Raw genomic sequence first — 18,803 nt, 5'->3', positions numbered from 1 at the left:
AATGGGTGCTGTTTCTCCATCCACATGTGAAGGAAAAAAAGCTAAAATAAATTTTTAATGATATTTTGGACTTGCATGTCAATATCTGACTGTTTCTTTCAATTACAACGAATGGAGATGTCTTTTGTAGATAAACATTGAATGAAGTGAAATTGTGTTTAAATTTATATTGTTACATTGAAAATAAGTTCAGTCTGGACTTCTTAAGATGCTATAGGCTAACTTCGATTTTTTGACCTTTGACCTCTAAGAATAGGAGAAACAATTACGGAAAATTTAACTCATGATTTTTTATAATGTTAAAATGTAGCTTTGGTTTTTCTCACCTTTACTTGGACGTCCACTTTGCACATTGCCAGAGCCAAATGATTACAAGTTATGCACATTAAGTATTGAAGAAAAGATTTGAAGGCCGAGAGCCGCAAAATAATGCCCATTTATTATTATTATTTTTAAAAGGTACTTGAAATTATGATCTGCCCAACCCCCAAAATCTGTAATGATATATATAATTTCATGCATTTTTTGATGAACTTGTAGTGACATCACATCAGTAGGCGGCCACGGGTACCCATCAAGTTAGCAGGCACACCGTTAAGTGTTGACTGTCATATATTGCATTAATAAAATTAAAGACAACTTCAAGAATCTTTGTTGTCACTCAATACTAATGATGAAAATTTGGCAAGCTTCCTATGAGCATCCAAGAACAACTAATTATAGGCATACCAAGTGGTTAATTTCCAGTTGATTTCCAGGTAAGTGTAATGGTGAAATTTGTATGTTACTGCAAATTTCTCATTTAGATGTATGCTTATCTTGGTAGATTATCTTTAATGCAGTAACATATTGACAAGTGGCATAATATGAACGTTCTATTTGGCTCATGGTTTGGTTCCTATTCACTTTTATCTATCCTCATTTATATTTATACTCATGGACCTGTTATTTATTCATCGTCATTGCTTGAATTATTAGATTTTAATTCCAAGTTTATTGCTCCTTCTAACCATTACAAACCAACATAACATATGTTTATGCAACATGTCATGCCATTATATATAAAGACACTCAACATCGCGTAAATTTCAAAGGGGAAATATTACACGCATAAAATGATCATTGTTGATAATATCATTTATGTTACAATCTTTTCATAACAAGCACTTGAAACCAAAGTCTAATGCCCATTCAATAGTTTTATTAAAGATGATCAATGGGATGGTAGGTCATACTTTAGGTTGTCTTATTTTCCCTTTTATAGTTGGACATAAGTAAGTAAAAATTCCATGTCATGATTGATTAAGATAAGTTGGTGAGGGCATGTCTTTTAAGGGTCCCATTTACGGGCACAATTAAAACATAGGAATATGTAGAAAGAGATGCCAATTGAGGAACAATTGAATCAAGAGTTGTGTTGGACTCACCAGTAGGGACAAGACTCTTTAGAACCACAACAATTACCTAAGAAACGCTCTTGGGAATGAATCGCCATAGAGATTGTTTAAGAAATGCTATCTTGTAAGTCCTCAAACCTAGGAGAGGGGAACTATCCATGGATGCAACACAAACATAGGAACATTAGTAGGAGATGCTCATAAGGAGCAACTAAAACATATGAATGTCTGGAAAGAGATGCCAATTGAGGAACATTTGAATCAAGAGTTGGGTTGGACTCACCAATAGGAACAAGACTCTTTAGAACCACACCAACTACCTAAGGAACCCTCTTGGGAATGACTCGCCATAGAGATTGTTTAAGAAATGCTATCTTGTAAGTCCTCAAACCTAGGAGAGGGGGACTATCCATGGATGCAACACAAATATAGGAACATTAGTAGGAGATGCTCATAAGGAACAACTAAATCAAGAGTTGGGTGAGACTCACCAATAGGAGTTGAAGGGGTTGTAGGAGCAAGACTCTTTAGATTTGGGTCAACTGCTAAAGAAACCATCAACCATAAAGTTGAAATCATTAATAGTCAAGTGGTGAATGTGGGCATTCTTCCACCACAATCACACCTTTGTATCGAGAGAATGGACAACCAAAAGCCAAGTGGTCAATGGCAAAACAACATCTACATCCCAAGGCAAGGCCCTCATAGTCAAGCGATTGGGTCCAAGGTCTATCTACCACCATCAAAACAATATTCACATGAAAATCCTTGGAGATGTCTATATCCACTAGAATACAAGCATATGTAGAGTGACCCATGTAGGAAGTAGGAGAGTCAACCTTCTAGAGGCAATAAATTGCATTTTCAATAGCCTTATAGTAGGAGTCTTCCCAAAATTGGAGAGGAAGATCAGATACCCTAACCCAAACTAGTCTAATATTGAGAGGTATTGAGAGGGGTTGCAAGAAATAAATAGATAAATTGAGGCTTGTCTAAGGGTAACGCTTTCCTTGCATCCATCACTTGTCATCAAGCATCAAATCCATATCCTTTGAAGAAGTAAAAGACCCTTGCACAAGGATATAGCTCAATCTTACCAACATTAAGAGGCTTCTAAGTTTTCAAAATCTAATTGTGTATTTGGGCAAGAAGGCAACAAATTGTTAAATTTGTAGACTAAATGTGATAGGTAAGTTTTGTGAGTAGCAAAGGGGTTAGATTTTTCCACATAGGGAAGGGTCACCAACTACCCTTGAACTAGCTATGGCCACATAAGACTATAAGAATCATGACTTCAGCCCTAAGTTCTAATAAGAGTCATCACACCCCTAACAACATGACCTAGAAATATCCCAACCACTAGCACATGGCCATTGTTATCATCAATGTCAAATAGCATTCCATTGTTGTTGCCTCAAACATAATTCCTACGAGCAATAGCTCCATCTAGTAGAAGAAACACAATTGACTAAGGATTAGTTTACCAAACACCCCTATAATCCGCCTATTGGTGTAAGTCCATTGTTTCCAACATTAAAAAACATCAAGACCTATACAAGATTACTAAGCTTGGAGAGTATCCCATACCCAAAGCCCACAATTGTGGCTACAAAGAGGAACAATAAGGGGATGCTAAAGGAAAGTATAGGGGTTTGAAAGTCACACTGGAGTGGAACATTTGAATTTGCAGAACTAAGCAAAAGTAGAGGAGCCATCTAATCTTATCTCATGTTCCTACTTGCAATATATTTCATATGCAACTTGGTAGACCTTGGTTGGAACACTTAAGAGTTGCACCTTTGGTTGTGCACCAAATGAGAAGATTGTTGTAAATATTACATGAGATTCATATGAGTCCCTTGTTGAGATGAGTCATTTTACTTTGGATACATAAATTTACACGCAAAGAACCTCTTCATGATAGGGAAGATTTTTTAACAAATTATAATACAAGAAGTCAAATTGCAAAAAAATAGAAGTGTAAAGATAAGACATTGTATAATCACATCTAACATACTTTGCCACTTATATTGCCTAAGAAGGATAAAGAATCAATATTAAAAAAACAAGTGTTTCCTATTAAGAATGCTATTATATGGATTCTAAAGAAGAACAAGGTGATGCAACAAATCCCAAATCTTTCTACACAACCACCTCCACAAATATAACAAAAGCGACTAAAGAAAGAAACAAGTAATGTTCCACCTATTGATAGTGTATTTACAAATATTACAAATTCGTGTTGGGAAGACGTATATATGATTGTAAAAAGCAAGCCATGAGGAGGCAAGTCATATAATAAAATAAGAGGTACATGATGAAATTTTTTCGGACGAGGATGACCTCTTAGAGGAGGATCTTGCCAAATATTTTCATGAGACAATGACTACTCTTATATCTATATATCTATCTTTTTCATTTTTCATTTGACCTTTCTGCATACATTCTTATACTCTAGCCTTTTTTATTATGTCTTGTTTGTTGTTCTTTTTATTTTCTCATTTCACCTTCCATATTATGATTAATGTTTTTATTATATTATCATTTCACCTTCTATGTTATGATTATTGTGTCTTTCCTATATTTGTTCCATGTTTTATTTAATGATTTATGCTTTGTTTATCCACTTGAGGGGCATCTTTCTTATGTTACTTGTCATGTTTTGATCTTATGCTTATTTATGTTTCCTTGTTTTCTTTACATTCCTACATGCTTAATCTTCACTTCAATGTATGCTTATGTTATATGCTTGCCACTTAGGTTGTCCTCTTGTTTATTATTTTCATGCTTTTATGGTCTTATGATTCACTATGTCTCTTATGCTTATCTTTATGGAGATCCATGTTTACTTATCATATGCTTATCATGCCCATCTCTTTATGGTTTCATGTTTATTAATTTACTCAATTTGGCATGCCTATGTTTTCATGCTTATGCTACTAAGCCATATGGTCTCTTACCATGTCTTTTTTTTATAGTTGTGGTGATTGAAATTATATACCTTTACAATTTTTCTTTGTGTTTTGAGCTTACTTTGGTGCTTGCCTCTCCTAGTATATTCAAAGGTTGTTTTAAGCCTTTGCCTTAACCTTCCACCCCCCCATAATGTTAGAGGCCTATCCTTCATGTGGTCAAAAAATTTGATCTCACGATTATTGTGTTTATGTCATTTCCTAGTGTTTGTACCTTTCTAGAGATGGAACTATTCAAACACTAGTGTGATGCACTAGAGTTCCATGATATTTTTGATTTTGTAGTTGTTTACAAGTGCTTCTTTCTCTACTACCTTCATAGTCTATAGGTAGGTAAACACTCTAGAGTGAACCCGAACATCTACCTAACTACCATTTCTCACTACATTCTATCCTATTTTGAATCTTTCATTTATTCTCATTCCTTCTTGCAACTTTTCATACTCTCTTGGCATCCACCATCATAATCAACTTACTGAACTTTATATCAACATTCTTGAAGCATATGTGAAGACTCCAACATTCCATTGAGCTTTTGGGGAAGGTAAGTAGCATTTTATAACAACGTTCTTGTCTCCATTATTTTCATGAAGCTTGGATGGTTATTTATATTGTTATTTTCCTCTAGCTTTCCTTGCTTTTTGTATTTTACTATTGTAAAATCTTAGTTGCTCTTATATTTAGCACTTGAGATCTAATTTCCTTCTCTATGCATTCTTATTTATATTTTAGTTCACTCTAATTGCATTTCCAATGTTCTTTCAATCCTAGACACAACTAGGATAAGAGAACACACTGTATTTGTCAATTTCTACATATTGGTTCTTTGTGGAGGTTGAAAGACCAACATAGGGTCTAACCATTTTTGGTAAGCTCCCAAACAACCCCAATTTTTTTTCTTTTTTTATGTTATAGTTAAAAGTTCTTAGAAAAGATTCAACCACAATATAGTTTTCAAACATCTTTCTTTCCTTATCATTTTATTGTTTTTTGGGAAGAAAGTTTGATTTTGGTTGTTTAGCCATACATACCTTAAAGTGACGCTCTACATCCATCACAAAGGTTTCTAGATTTTTCTTCCAAGTTCCTCTCTACTTTGCACCTACTATTTTGTGTTTAGCTTGTTAATTGTATAAATCATCAATAATTTTTAATTTCATTTGTGTTTTAACTTATTGGAAAATTGTAATTTTCTCCATGGTAAAACATGCTAAGATTAGCTAGAATAATTTGCTCTCTTTGTAAGATTAGTGATTGATTAGTCATTAAATTGGAGGGGGGTAAAAGCACAAAACCGTGTCACATTTTTAGGCCAACTTATGAGCACAATTGAATTTAAGTAATTCTAACTAAAAATTAATTTTAGTCTAACATATGGTCTATATAGATTCATTATAGCTAATTTATATATGGGCCACAAGTTTTCCAATTGGAAGTGTCTACTAAATGTATATTTTATACCACTTTGGGTTTAATTACAAAAAAGAAAAAGAAAACTTGATGTTTCAATAACTCCTACTCTTACAAATAATATTTTTTTTGAAATGTAAAAATACCCTTTTATAGATCTATAAGCGAATTTTTCAAAATATATATCTTTTAATATTTTAATTAGTTTTTATGTTTTATATTTTATTTTTATTTAAAGTAGGTCATCAACACTAAAATATAAGGTTGATTATTTTGTCAAGGAAAAATACTCAAATTTATTTAAAAAATTTGAAAAAAAAATGATGCAGTAGAGAAAAGAATCTATGTTAAGATGATATAATTATTTTCTAATTTGGATAAATAATTAAGAAAAAAGGTGGCAGCAATTGGAAAGAGTTATATGAAGTTCGAGATGGCTTTGCGTTTGCATGGTGTCGTGCTAGGGCTGACGTGCCCTAGCCTATGTCTCGCGCTCTGCTTACTTTGTTCTGGGGGGGGGGGGGTTTCTTGCTTGTTGGGGGTGGGTTTTTTCTTGCCCGTGGCCGGGTTTTTTGGGTTGCCGCAGGGTTTTTTTGCAACCCTTTTTTGTTTCTTCTATTCTGGGTTTTCGTTGGGGGTGTGTGGGGTTTTGGGGTTGGGTTTTCCGCCCCTCTTCTTTTTTCTTTTGGTATTTTCTCTGGATCCATAGAGAATAGAGGATTATCCTCTTCTCAGATGATCTCTGGAGATCTGGATATGGCGGATCCGTCTCATTTGTTGCATGCATGTGGAAAGGAACACATTAGTAATTCCCAATCAGGGGTAGGCGTCTCTTATTCGAAAGAGCCTTTTCACATGAAAAAGGTGAATGGTTGTTTGGAGAGATCCCAAGATCGTCCAATTTTAGTTATTCAACCTAAGCAAATTTCAGAGGATGTTGAATATTGGTGTAGTCATGCTCTCATATACAAATTTATCGATCTTCGTCTTTCTATACCCATTTTAGAGTCTTGGGCACGTCGTGTCTGGAACCCTGAAGGAGATATGGAGCTACTTGTGGCAGCCAATAACTATTTTCTGGTTAATTTTTCCAACCTAGCAGACAAGAACAAGGCTTTTGAGGGTGGCCCTTAGTTTTTCAACTAGGTGGGACTCTTTATCAAACCTTGGCATATTGGCTTTAATTCTACTGAGGAGCTTCCCTCTCGTGTGCCCATGTGGATCCGATTGCCAAGGCTCCCCTTGGAATTCTGGAGAGAAGATATTCTTCACTCAATCTCATTGCTTCTTGGTAAACCTGTGGGTTCAGCTTCACATACTCAAGATCGAAAGGTAATTTCCTACGCTCGTATATGTGTAGAAGTTGTTTTAAATAATCCTTTGCCAGACTCTATGGAAATCTATTTGGGGACATCTTCTTGGATCCAACAACTGGACTATGAGACCCTACCATTTAGATGTAGAATTTGTCATGAATATGGTCATTTACAGCGGAGATGTCCTCGAAATAAATCTTCTAAATTGGCTGTTTCCGATCCTCCTCACTCTATTCTGGGGGAAGATAAGGGGAAAGCCCCTATGCATAATGGTCTTGCTGATAAAGATGGCTTCATTCCTGTCAAACCTCAGAATAAAGACAAAGGAAATAAGAGAACCTAGTTGGATAGGTAAAATGATGTCACCCTAAATAGGTTTGATGTTCTAGAGGATTTGGTCCAAGAGGAAGGAGTTCCAGCTGAAATGTCCTTGGGTGCCTAATTTCAGCATGAGGTGTTGGATGGGGATTTCAAGAAAGAGGGTCAGGCCCTATCTTTGGAGAATCAACATGATGTTCAAACGATTACGGATTTGCCTTCCCATGTTCAGGACAACAAAGATCTTAGTGGGTCACAGGTCCCTGAAGGAGCAGTGGTCATGGAGTCTACTTCTCCTTCCATTATAGTGGCCTCAGGTTTTGTGAAGAGTAACAAAGCCCCGCCTATTTTAGGCTTGCAGTAGAAGACCCTCAAAAAGGGTTCTTTAGACAGACCTTTACGAAGTGGACGAAAAACGAAATAGGAAAAGGTTAAGCTTATTGGTGATATTTTGGTTGAATCGGGATTTGTGAAGCCTATTAATTCCCACTTCTCTCAACTACATAAATGATTGTGCTCTCTTGGAATGTAAGGGGGTTGAACAACATCCCTAGACAAAAGACTGTTCACAGATTAATTGACTCGGAGTCTCCTGATGTGGTTTTTATTCAGGAAACCAAGCTTTCATTGGATGGTTTGGCTAGTTGTGCTTTGTGTGTTTGGCCTTAGGGCCTTTGGCAGGGAGTGAGCTCTCATGGCAGTTCAGGGGGGGTTGCTTGCTTCTGGAACCCGAGGAAAGTTTCCCCTTTGTGGCAGTTTTCTAGTAGGTCTTCCATTTCTATGGTCGCTTCTAGCTTTGAGACTGGAGAAAGATGCTTCTTCTCTAATATTTATGCTCCTATCGATCTTGTGGGTAAGTCACATCTTTGGGCTCACATCAATCTTGTTTGGGATCAAGATCCTTTTCTCCCCTAGATTTTGGCTGGAGATTTTAATGTCATTACTAGTTTGGAGGAAAAGCGAGGTGGGTTATTCAGGCTTGATCCTTCCTCAAATTTACTCAGAGATAATATTGGTCTCTTGAATCTCATTGATGAGAAGACAATTAATGGTGTCTTTACATGGAATAATAGGAGTGGTGTTGAGGCTATTTCTGAAAGGCTTGATAGATTTTTGGTTTCTTACTATTGGGTGCATGATAGGTGGTTCACCAGTTCAAAAATTCTTGATTGGAGGGGTTCTAATCATTGGCATATTAAGCTTTCTATTACATCTTATAGAACCTCCAAAAATCCCTCTTTCAAATTTTAATTGATGTGGCTTCGTGATCAGTCATTGAAGGATTTTATGGTTGATTGGTGGTATGAAGGGGTGCCTACCCACGAGCGGGCTATGTACACCTTTGGGAAGAGATTACAATATGTGAAATATAGGCTGAAGAGGTGGAATAAACAATGTTTTGGGAATTTACATAGACACAAGATGGTAGCTCAATCCAAGCTGGATGAGGTTACGTATCAAATTAGGGATCAAGGGATGACTATGGAGTTCAATATGGCCGAGTCCCTTGCTCTCAAGGACGTAGAAGAGTGGGAGTTGCGTGAGGAGATTTTTTGGAAACAAAAGTCTCGTGTGGATTGGCTCCAAGAAGGTGATAGAAACACAACTTTTTTTCATAATTTTGTTAAGGCTCAGAGGTATGGTAACTCTATTACCTCTCTCATATCTTCAGAAGGGGTTCATCTTTCATCTAAAGAAGAAATTGCTATGGAAGTTGTGAGTTATTTTTCTAATTTTTTTACCAAAGAGGATCTTGAAGCTATGGTGGAAGAGAGAGCCATCTTGAACTGTATTCCCCCTCTTGCCTCTGTTGAAATGAATGATGCTCTCTTGTAACCCATTTTGTTGTCTGAACTTGAGGGGGTTGTGTTTCAAATGAAAAAAGGCAAGGCTCCTGGCCTTGCTGGGTTTCCTATTGAGTTTTTTTTGGAATTTTGGGAGATTATAAAGTATGATCTTCTAGATGTGGTTCAGGAATCTTATAGGAATAAACAAATGCTCAAATATATGAATTCTACCTTCTTGGCTTTCATTCCTAAGAAGGAGTGGGCTAATAGCTTGGATCAGTACATGCCTATTTCTTTATGTAATGTTGTCTACAAGTTAATCACTAAATTGAATACTGAACGACTCAAACCTCTCCTCTGCACTTTGGTTTCTAAGGAGAAAGGTGGTTTCATTGATGGAAGACAGATCCTTGATGGAGTTGTGATAGCAATGGAGGCTATTCATTCAATGGTGTCCTCTAAGGAGAAGGGTATGTTCATTAAACTTGACATGACCAAAGCTTATGATAGGGTGAGTTGGGATTTCTTACAGAAGATCCTTTTCGCTTTTGGTTTTGGAGAAGAGTGGGTGAATTGAGTTCTTAGTTGTGTGACTTCTACCTCTTTCTCAATTCTTATTAATGGGGAACCCTCATAATTGTTTAGCACTTCGCAGGGGCTTCGATAAGGGGACCCTTTATCTCCCTATTTATTTATTCTCATGGCTGAAGGTCTTCGCAGATTTATCACTTCCCAGGAAAGACATGGTCTTATTCAAGGCTGGAGTTGGAGAAATGCTCTACCTCCCTATTCTCATCTTCAGTTTGTGGATGACACAGGTTTGATGGGTAGAGCTAGAATCAATGAGGCAGTGAATTTCAGGAGAGCTTTGGATATCTATTGCAAAGCCTTAGGTCAGAAAATTAATGAAGATAAATCATCCATTTACCTCTTTAATACTCCTCGACTTATTCAGAATAGGATTTCCAGGATCCTCAGATTTTAGATGGGGTCCCTTCCTTTGTTGTACCTTGGGATTCCTTTAGATTTGGGGGTTCAACGCGAAGATTTTTGGCAAGGAATCTTGGATAAATTTTGTTGCAAGGTTAATCATTGGACTTACAGGTGGTTATCCTCTGCTGGAAGAGTGATTCTTCTAAAGACTGTGGTGAAAGCACTTCCCATTTATAGGTGTTTTGTGCAGGCTCCGCCCTCCAGCTTTGTGAGAGAGTTTGATGCTCTTTCCTGTCAATTTCTTTGGTCTGGTAGTTTTCTTTCTTCTAACTGAAGTTTAGTTAAATGGGACTATGTTTGTAGACCGAGACATGCTGGGGCTCTTGGCCTCAGATCTATTGCTTTGGTTAGCAAGGCCTTGGTGGCTAAGTTGTATTGGAGGTGGTATAACAGCCAGGATCACTACTGGACCAAGATTTTAAGCCACACGAATCTCCCTGGTACTAATGATCATGAGGTGCCTCATCTTAGTTTAGTGGGCAAGGACTCTTGTATCTGGGATACTTTTAAAAAAGGTGCCCAACTTATTAAAGATGGCCTTTTCTGGATTTGTAATAGAGGACTTGAGGCTCTTTTTTGGCAGGACTCTTGGGATGGTCACCCTCCTATTTTGTCTAGTTATCCACAACTTCAGCCTCTTTGCAACATTTTCATTGAATTTGGATGGGTTAAGGTGAATAATTTTAAAATGGTTAGGCGCATTGGACAGGTTGAGGTGACTTGCTAGAAGGATCCTCTTGAATGGCCCTTGGATAGCTTGGATGAGGATCGTGTGGCGTTGGTTAATATCTTGAAGGGTAGGTTATGTAGTTCCCTCAAGGAGAGAGATATTTTGGCTTGGGTTCCTAACCTAAAAGACAAGTTTTCTGTTGCTGAAGGTTATGCTCAGCTTGATAGGCAATTGCATGGCTTGACGGATGTTCCCTGGTGGAAGAAGGTTTGGAATAGCTTCTCTTGGCCAAAATGTAATTTTTTCTTATGGTTGGTTGCTCAGAGGAAATGCCTCACGTGGGAGAATCTTCGTAAGAGAGGCTTCCAGGGACCATCTATCTGTTATCTTTGTATGCATAATGAGGAAGATTGCTCCCACTTGTTTTTTCTATGCCCTTTCTCTAGGGAGATTTGGCACAAGTAGTGGGAGGCTTGGCAACATGCTTGTTTTCATGCTACCTCCTTAATTGAATTTTGGGATAGCTTGGGCAGGCCCCCAACAAAGACCTCTTTTCTTCAAGTGGCCTAGGCTATTGGGCCAGCCCTTATTATCTGGAATTTGTGGTTGGAAAGGAATCGGAGGGTATTTTTGTGATTCACATATAGGGAGTCCTCAGCTGTGGCAGAAGATAGTTAATAGGCTTCAAGAGACAATCTCAGCTAAGTGCAATTTGTTTGAAAATGTTGATCTGGGTGATTATGCTATTGTAAGGAATCTGCAATTGGAAAACATTAAAATGGACCATGCTGCTGGAAATAGATCTCAACATGTGAAGCAATGGATAAGTAGAGATGGAAGGTGGATTCCCCCTCTTGTGGGAATCTTAAAAATTAATACAGATGGCTCTTCCCATGGGAATCCTGGACATGCAGGTATTGGAGATATAGGTAGAGGTGATGATGGTTGTGCAGTTTTTTTCTTCTCTATTTATATTGGGCAACACTCTAACAATCTTATGGAGGCCCTAGCTATTGAGATTGTTGTTGAGCGAGGCTGTTCTTTAGGATGGAGGAAGATTATTTGTGAGTTAGATTCTCATATTGTTGTGGACATGTTGAACAAACAAAATTTAAATGATGTGAGTTGGCAATTAGCTTTTGTGGTCAGACAAATTTTACAACTGTGTAATACATTGGAGTTTGTCTCCTTTTGTCATATTCTCAGGGAGGGGAATAGAGTGGTTGATTGTTTGGCCAAGTGGGCTTCAAAGCATTGTTGATGGTTGGGATTTTACTGGAAGGGATGGTCTACCTCCTGATTATCTTGAAACTTTAGATAGGTTAATGCTAGAAGACATGATGATGCAAGAGCACCCAGTGGTGTAGGATCAATTTCCCTTTTATGTTTGTTTCATTTTCATTGTTATTTTTGAGGCACTTTGAGCCTCCGGATGAGCTTGGTTTTTGGTGTAATTCCAAAGTAGTATTATCATTGGAAATCCGATGGTCGGATCTATTGCTATGGTCACTGGACTTTGTAGTGGTGGTGTTGGTGGTTATTTTAGGATCCTTTTAGTTTTTGCTGATGTCTTCGTGGGCCTAAGGTCTGTTCTTTGTAATTCTATGATTTCTGAATAAATCTTTACCCTTTTCAAAAAATAAAAAATAAAAAAATTTGGAAAGAGTTATATATCAGCATACACAACTTTTTAAATTTATTGAAAAATATATATTTTTAAAAATAGAAAAAATATATCCATGCACTGAAGTTTCAATTTATCAATATACACAGAAAAAATTGAAGAGAAAGGGTAAAATTTACTAAATAAAGTGTGGCGGCTTGTGTAACTTCAATTTCAACATTTTATCAACAACTAAATTATAGTGTTTACATTATAAAAAACCACATTCAAATAATTTTTTAAATTTTTGTTAAAATTACAAACATAAAATAGACAAAAGAATATAAAATTTATTAGTTTTACATCATTTCAAAATTCAAAACATATATTTCACTTTCTATTGATTTAATTTAAAAAGTTGAATCAACAATGGCCATTTCCTTTATAAAAGTGTGACACAACTTTGTACTTTTACCCAGGGGCATATTGTTACAAAACTTTTTTAGGATTGATATTTCAAATAGTGATATGTGTTAGATAGAAACTCACCTCTACATTCCAATTGTAATAATTTGTCAAATATAGCCAAGATCTAGAGTACAATGAATAACACAAAGGAGAGACAATAGATTTGATAAGAATAAAATGTGTTCTAATCAGGATCAACTAGATCATTACATACAATGTAGATGTGCCTTCTTATAAAGGCAAGGCCATACAAATATGTGAGCACACAATCATGTCATGTTTCTCAAGGAGAAACAAGGGTAGGTAGGAGAAATAATAAAATATTTCACAAGAGGTAGATCACCAACCGAAGGTGGAATGTAACAACAAGATAAGACCACAAAAGGTGGAATTTATCTTACATGCATCATCCCTAGGTGTACACTTCCCTAAGTGTCTCATATCCAAACTACGATGAAATGCATTGCCCTAAGTTAACTTAAGTAAAGTGTAATTATGAGACATAATTTACACCAACACCCTCCCTTAAGTGCAACTTAGGGGAATGCAGACTCAATCTAACAATGCAAGATGGGTCTCGGCTACTAGGCCATGTTAGGTACCCATGTACAAATGCAAATGCACACAAACCGATGCAATCTCTCACAAACGCAGAGAGAGAGAGAGAGAGAGAGAGAGAGAGAGAGAGAGAGAGAGAGAGAGAGAGAGAGAGAGAGAGACCCAATGGGAAAAACTCCCCCCCAAAAGAGAGATGAAAACCATATAAAAGAACTCTCAAAAAAGTATGAGAAGGACAAAACCCCATGTGAGGAAAAATTCCCCCCCATAACAAAGAAGAAGAGAGACCAAGTAGCCCCCCTCACCTCCCCCCTCCCATGTAGAAGTTGTACCAATGGTAGAAGCTCGAAATTGAATGAAGTAACTGCTCGATGATTGTCAAACAACGTTTCTCCCCTTAGGAAGAAACAAAACCAAAGGTGTATCCATGAAGTCTCCCCAATTATGAAGGGAAGATGTAGGAAAAAACACAAGATGTATGGAGTCTCTAAGAACTACTCAAGTGTCCCCATGTTGATGTTGAAAGTTACCCCCTCCAAATCAGGTGTACTGATCCACACTGCTGAAAAAGACACTCCAAGATCTAGTGAAGATCAATGTAGAACAATATCCAAAGACTCACATGTCTCCTCTAATGATAAAAAGTGTTGTATATAAGAATCCACAAGCATGTCAACCTTGAAAGAATGATCATGTAGAGAATCAACAAGAGGGTCAGAGTGTTCCCTCACAAAAATTGAAGAAGGATCATCTTCATCAAAGAGAAGATGAATGTCATCAATGATGCCTCCCAAATCCTCAATGTAGGACTCCACAAACAAACTTGCAATGTCTGTCAAGTAGTCATCCCAATGAACTGAAGCTGGAAGGCAAGGTATATCATGTTGCACTAAATCACAAGAAGGCAAAACTGTTGCAATATTTGCATCATCAATTGTAATAGGCGATGTGATATCAATGGGAGGAGATGAAATGCTTGTCTCAAGAATGGGCTCACATTTGAGAATACCCAAGTTCAAGTAACCAATGTTCTCCTTGATATTTGAATCAACACAAGAAGTGTGATCATCATGTGAAAAATCAACCTCATCAATAGGACCAAAATGTGAATAGGGGTACAACCAAGATGCATGATCAACCACCCCAGTTGCAATGATATCTCTGCTCTCCAAGTCTCTAATGATAATTGAATTAGGTTTGAACTCCATAGTTTTCCTTGTTGCCTCATGTGTGATCTGATAGATGGAAAGAAGATTGTTTGTCAAATGAGGTACACACAACACATCATTGAAGGAGTTATCCCCAATGGCAATAGATCCTTTCCCAATCACATTCATGTATGCATGTTTTCTCATCAAAATCGGTGGCATGGTGCAAGGCTCAAATGAAGAGAACATAGACTGCAAAGATGTCATATGATGAGAAGCTCTTGAATCTAGAAGCCATCTCCCTGAATCATGACTTGTAGCACAAAGAGCTTGTCCTTTACTTGTCCCAAAAGAGTGATCCTTCCCTTTATCCTTTTCTTTGGAAGAACAAGTTGAAGTAGACATTCTAGAAGGCAAACTGATTCTATTCTTCTCAAGAAGATGTTTCAATTCATCAATATCCTTCTTGTAACAATGGTGTTCATCATATCCCAACTTCTTGCAATATGGACAAAAAATATTGTCCTTATATGATTTCCTCATAGGCGAGGATGTAGAATCACCTTGTTGTGGAGAGGATGATTGTGCTCCATCTTGTTGTGGCTTTGGCTTAGACTACTTTTGTTCCTTGCCTTTTCCTTGATTACTTTGATTCCCTTTATTAGCCACTAAATCTTGTGACTTTGAAGATTTGAGAATCCCCATCTTGGTCAACTTAGATTGTTCAAGTATCAACATCTCCATGAATGCATCAAATGATGGTGGAGTGTATGAGGCACCTTGAGCCAACCAATGGGTGTGAAAGCTAGAAACAAAGGCTACATACTTTGATGAAAGCTTGTCCAACAAGTTGTAAACCAATTGAGCATCCTTTTTATCAATGCCACAATCCTTAAGCTTTGCTCTTAGCTCATTGGCTTTCGTGACATAATCTTGGATTGTATCAAAATCCTTGGGATCCAATTTTGTGAGTTCACCATCATGCTTGTAGCCCCTAATCTCATCTACTTGACCATACAAATTCTCATAAATATCCCAAGCTTCTTTAACTGTAGTACATTTCTCAATGTGAAAAATGAGGTCATCTGATACATACTTTCTCAAGTTTCTAAGTGCCATAGAATTTTTAATGAGCCATTCAACTTGAGCATTAGGACCAACCTTAGGATCATGTGGTTTTGTTATTGTTCCTTTTACATAATGAATGTGTCCTTTTTACATTAACTTACTTTGTGCTTTAATTTTCCATGATGCATAAGTATGTGGAGTTAAAACTGAAAATTTAGGAGAACACATAGCACCAAAATGAAAAAAACAAGATAAAGAGAGGCACAGTCACACAAGACACCCCTCAAAATTCGCTCAATCAAAGAACCCCCCAACCCCCTCCCCCCCCCCCTCAAAAATAAAATAAAATAATGATTTGATACTTTATACTTAGTGCATGTACAATGAGCCACTTGCAAAAAATGGCAAAGTGGACTTCTGATTTCAACTTTACAACTACCTTAAATAGGCTATAAACGATTCCAAAAAATATTGTTACTGATCTAAACTAAGATCCAAGAAAAATACAAGTACCAAATAGGCCAAAAATGACCAAATACTAAAAGTACAATTTCTACTCAAAATGGTAAAAATATAAGAGCACCACGTGAAAGTAGACGAAAAATTATGCACTTTCAAAAAAATGGCACCTGAAAAGGAGGTCGTATGAGCCCGAACAAAGCCTCTAAAGTTGCAAAATCGAGGATTGGATAGGTACAGTTGTGAAAACTAGAAATTGTGACAAATCTATCCACCAAAACTAGAAAATACCACCACCACTATGGAGAACATGAAAAATTAGCCCAAATAAAAAAAAATGCACTAAAAAAGGAGCTAAAATGAGCAAGTTATGGGTCTCCAAAGTTGGCCTCCAAAACCAAAAAGCTTAATAAGAGGGGGTCCAAAAAAATTCAAAAACTTTGACGTAGTGTTGACGGTGTGATTATGCAATGATTGATGTCTATGTGGCCTAATAGAATAGTGGCACGTGGAATGCATTACAAACACTCCGCGTGGCACTCGTTGTTGACAGGCACAGATGTGGCCTAGATGTTCATTGTGTGGCAAATGGTAAGTACTTAGCAACACAGAGGTGGCACTGATGGGAGAAGTTGTTGGGGGTGGTGGTGATGGAGGCCAAACGGAGGGTGCGGCGCATGGGCAGAGACTGGCGGGTGGTCGGGTGTTGTATAGTGTGGCGACCCAAAAACCAATGGCGACTGCAAAGAGGCAAAAAATAATAGTTCAGGGTGGGGGTAGGGGGGACCCCTCATAAAAAAAAAAAAAAAATTTTGGTTTTTTTTGAAATATTAAAAACTGTTACAATAATTTTTTTTAAAAACTATGAAATATATTAAAAAAATAATAAAATTCGGGAAAAAAATTTTTTATAAAGAAAATCGTACTATACGCCTAAATTGGTCAAATTTTTCCTCCAAGGCCTAAAATCTTATTTTCACCAAATATCGATGAATTTATACTCAAAATTCATGGAAATAGCCTCCTGAACGCAATGGTGAGGTCGAAATCACCATAGGACCTCACCATAGGATGCCCCCAAAAATTGCAAATCCCCAGATCTGAAAAATGAATGCTCCAAAATGTGTCCAAATAGACTACTCAATGAAGCCCCAATGGCTCTAATACACATAAGAATTTTTCAAATATAGCCAAGATCTAGAGCACAATGAATAGCACAAAGGAAAGACAATAGATTTGATAAGAATAAACTATATTCTAACTAAGATGCAAATCAAGATGAATTGGATCATTACATGAAATGTAGATGAGCCTCCTTATAAAGGCAAGGCCATATGGATATGTGAGAACACCATCATGACATGTGGCTCAATGAGAAATAAGGGTAGGTAGGGGTAGGTAGGACTAGATAGGAGAAATAATAAAATATTCCACAAGACCTGGATCACCAACCGAAGGTGGAATGTAACAATAAGATAAGAACACAAAAGGTAGAATTTATCCTACATGCATCATCCCTATGTGTAAACTTCCCTAAGTGTCTCATATCCAAACTATAATTAAATGCATTGCCCTAAGTCAACTTAAATAAAGTGTAATAATGAGATAATTTACACCAACACAAAGAAATCTTGCTCGTGTTTCATGCCTACAATGTGCAAAGACATATTGCATTACTACATTGTGTGTAGTTGTATTACATGACATGGTTGCATCACACAAATATTCATCACTTCCCATTGCATTGCCACAATGAATGGGATTTTAATACATGGCCACGTTGCATGTACTTGTATCCCATTATCACATTGTGCAAAGTATTTTTTATTACTTTTTGTACATGTGATCTTTCTGCCCCTTCTCTCTTCTTCACATTCTTCATAGGCATTAGAAGCAACACATAGATTGTGCTTATTTTGATCATGTGGTGAACACTACTCATTAAGTACTTTTTGGTTATAGGTTTCAATGGAGCACTCAAACCAATGAGAATACAAGAATTATTGTATCATTTTTCATATTGACTAAGAATGTCCATGTACTTTAAATTGCGTTGTCATGCTATATTTGTATGCACATCAAAGTGAGGGAGTGGGGGAATATAATGATAATTTTTTTTATATCAATCACATTTCCCATTCAATTTGTGCTCAATTCACCACCACTTACAATTATCCCTATAAATTTGCCATTTACTATCATTAGCACACATACTTCTATATATCATGTGTACCTCAAGATTATAGTTTTAACCTCACATATTGTTTTCAAGTGGCATGAGATTAATTTGGGCCAATCCCACAATGCATGAGATGAAACCTATAATTCAAGTTATCTTAATTGAAATCCAATTTTCTTGTCCTTTATACTACTTGTTTTTTTATTAAAAAGCAACGTTGACTAGGGTGCTGACCCTTTAACATAGTCAGAGACTATCAACAACACATTAACTACAATAAAAAAAGGGTGCTAACCTTTAATACAAAGTACATAAGAAGAGAAACAACCCAAACCCACTCAATGAAGGGGGGAAACATCTGAACCTTGGCAAGGAGGGGTTTGGGGGAGGGGGGAGTACTTCCCCTTCTTCCTGTGACAAACCACAGTCTAGGTGATACTATCATTAGGACCAACAA

Source organism: Cryptomeria japonica, chromosome 11 (genome assembly GCF_030272615.1).
Source record: "Cryptomeria japonica chromosome 11, Sugi_1.0, whole genome shotgun sequence".
In the NCBI taxonomy this organism is placed as follows: domain Eukaryota; kingdom Viridiplantae; phylum Streptophyta; class Pinopsida; order Cupressales; family Cupressaceae; genus Cryptomeria; species Cryptomeria japonica.
Note: the sequence above shows the minus strand (reverse complement) of the source record.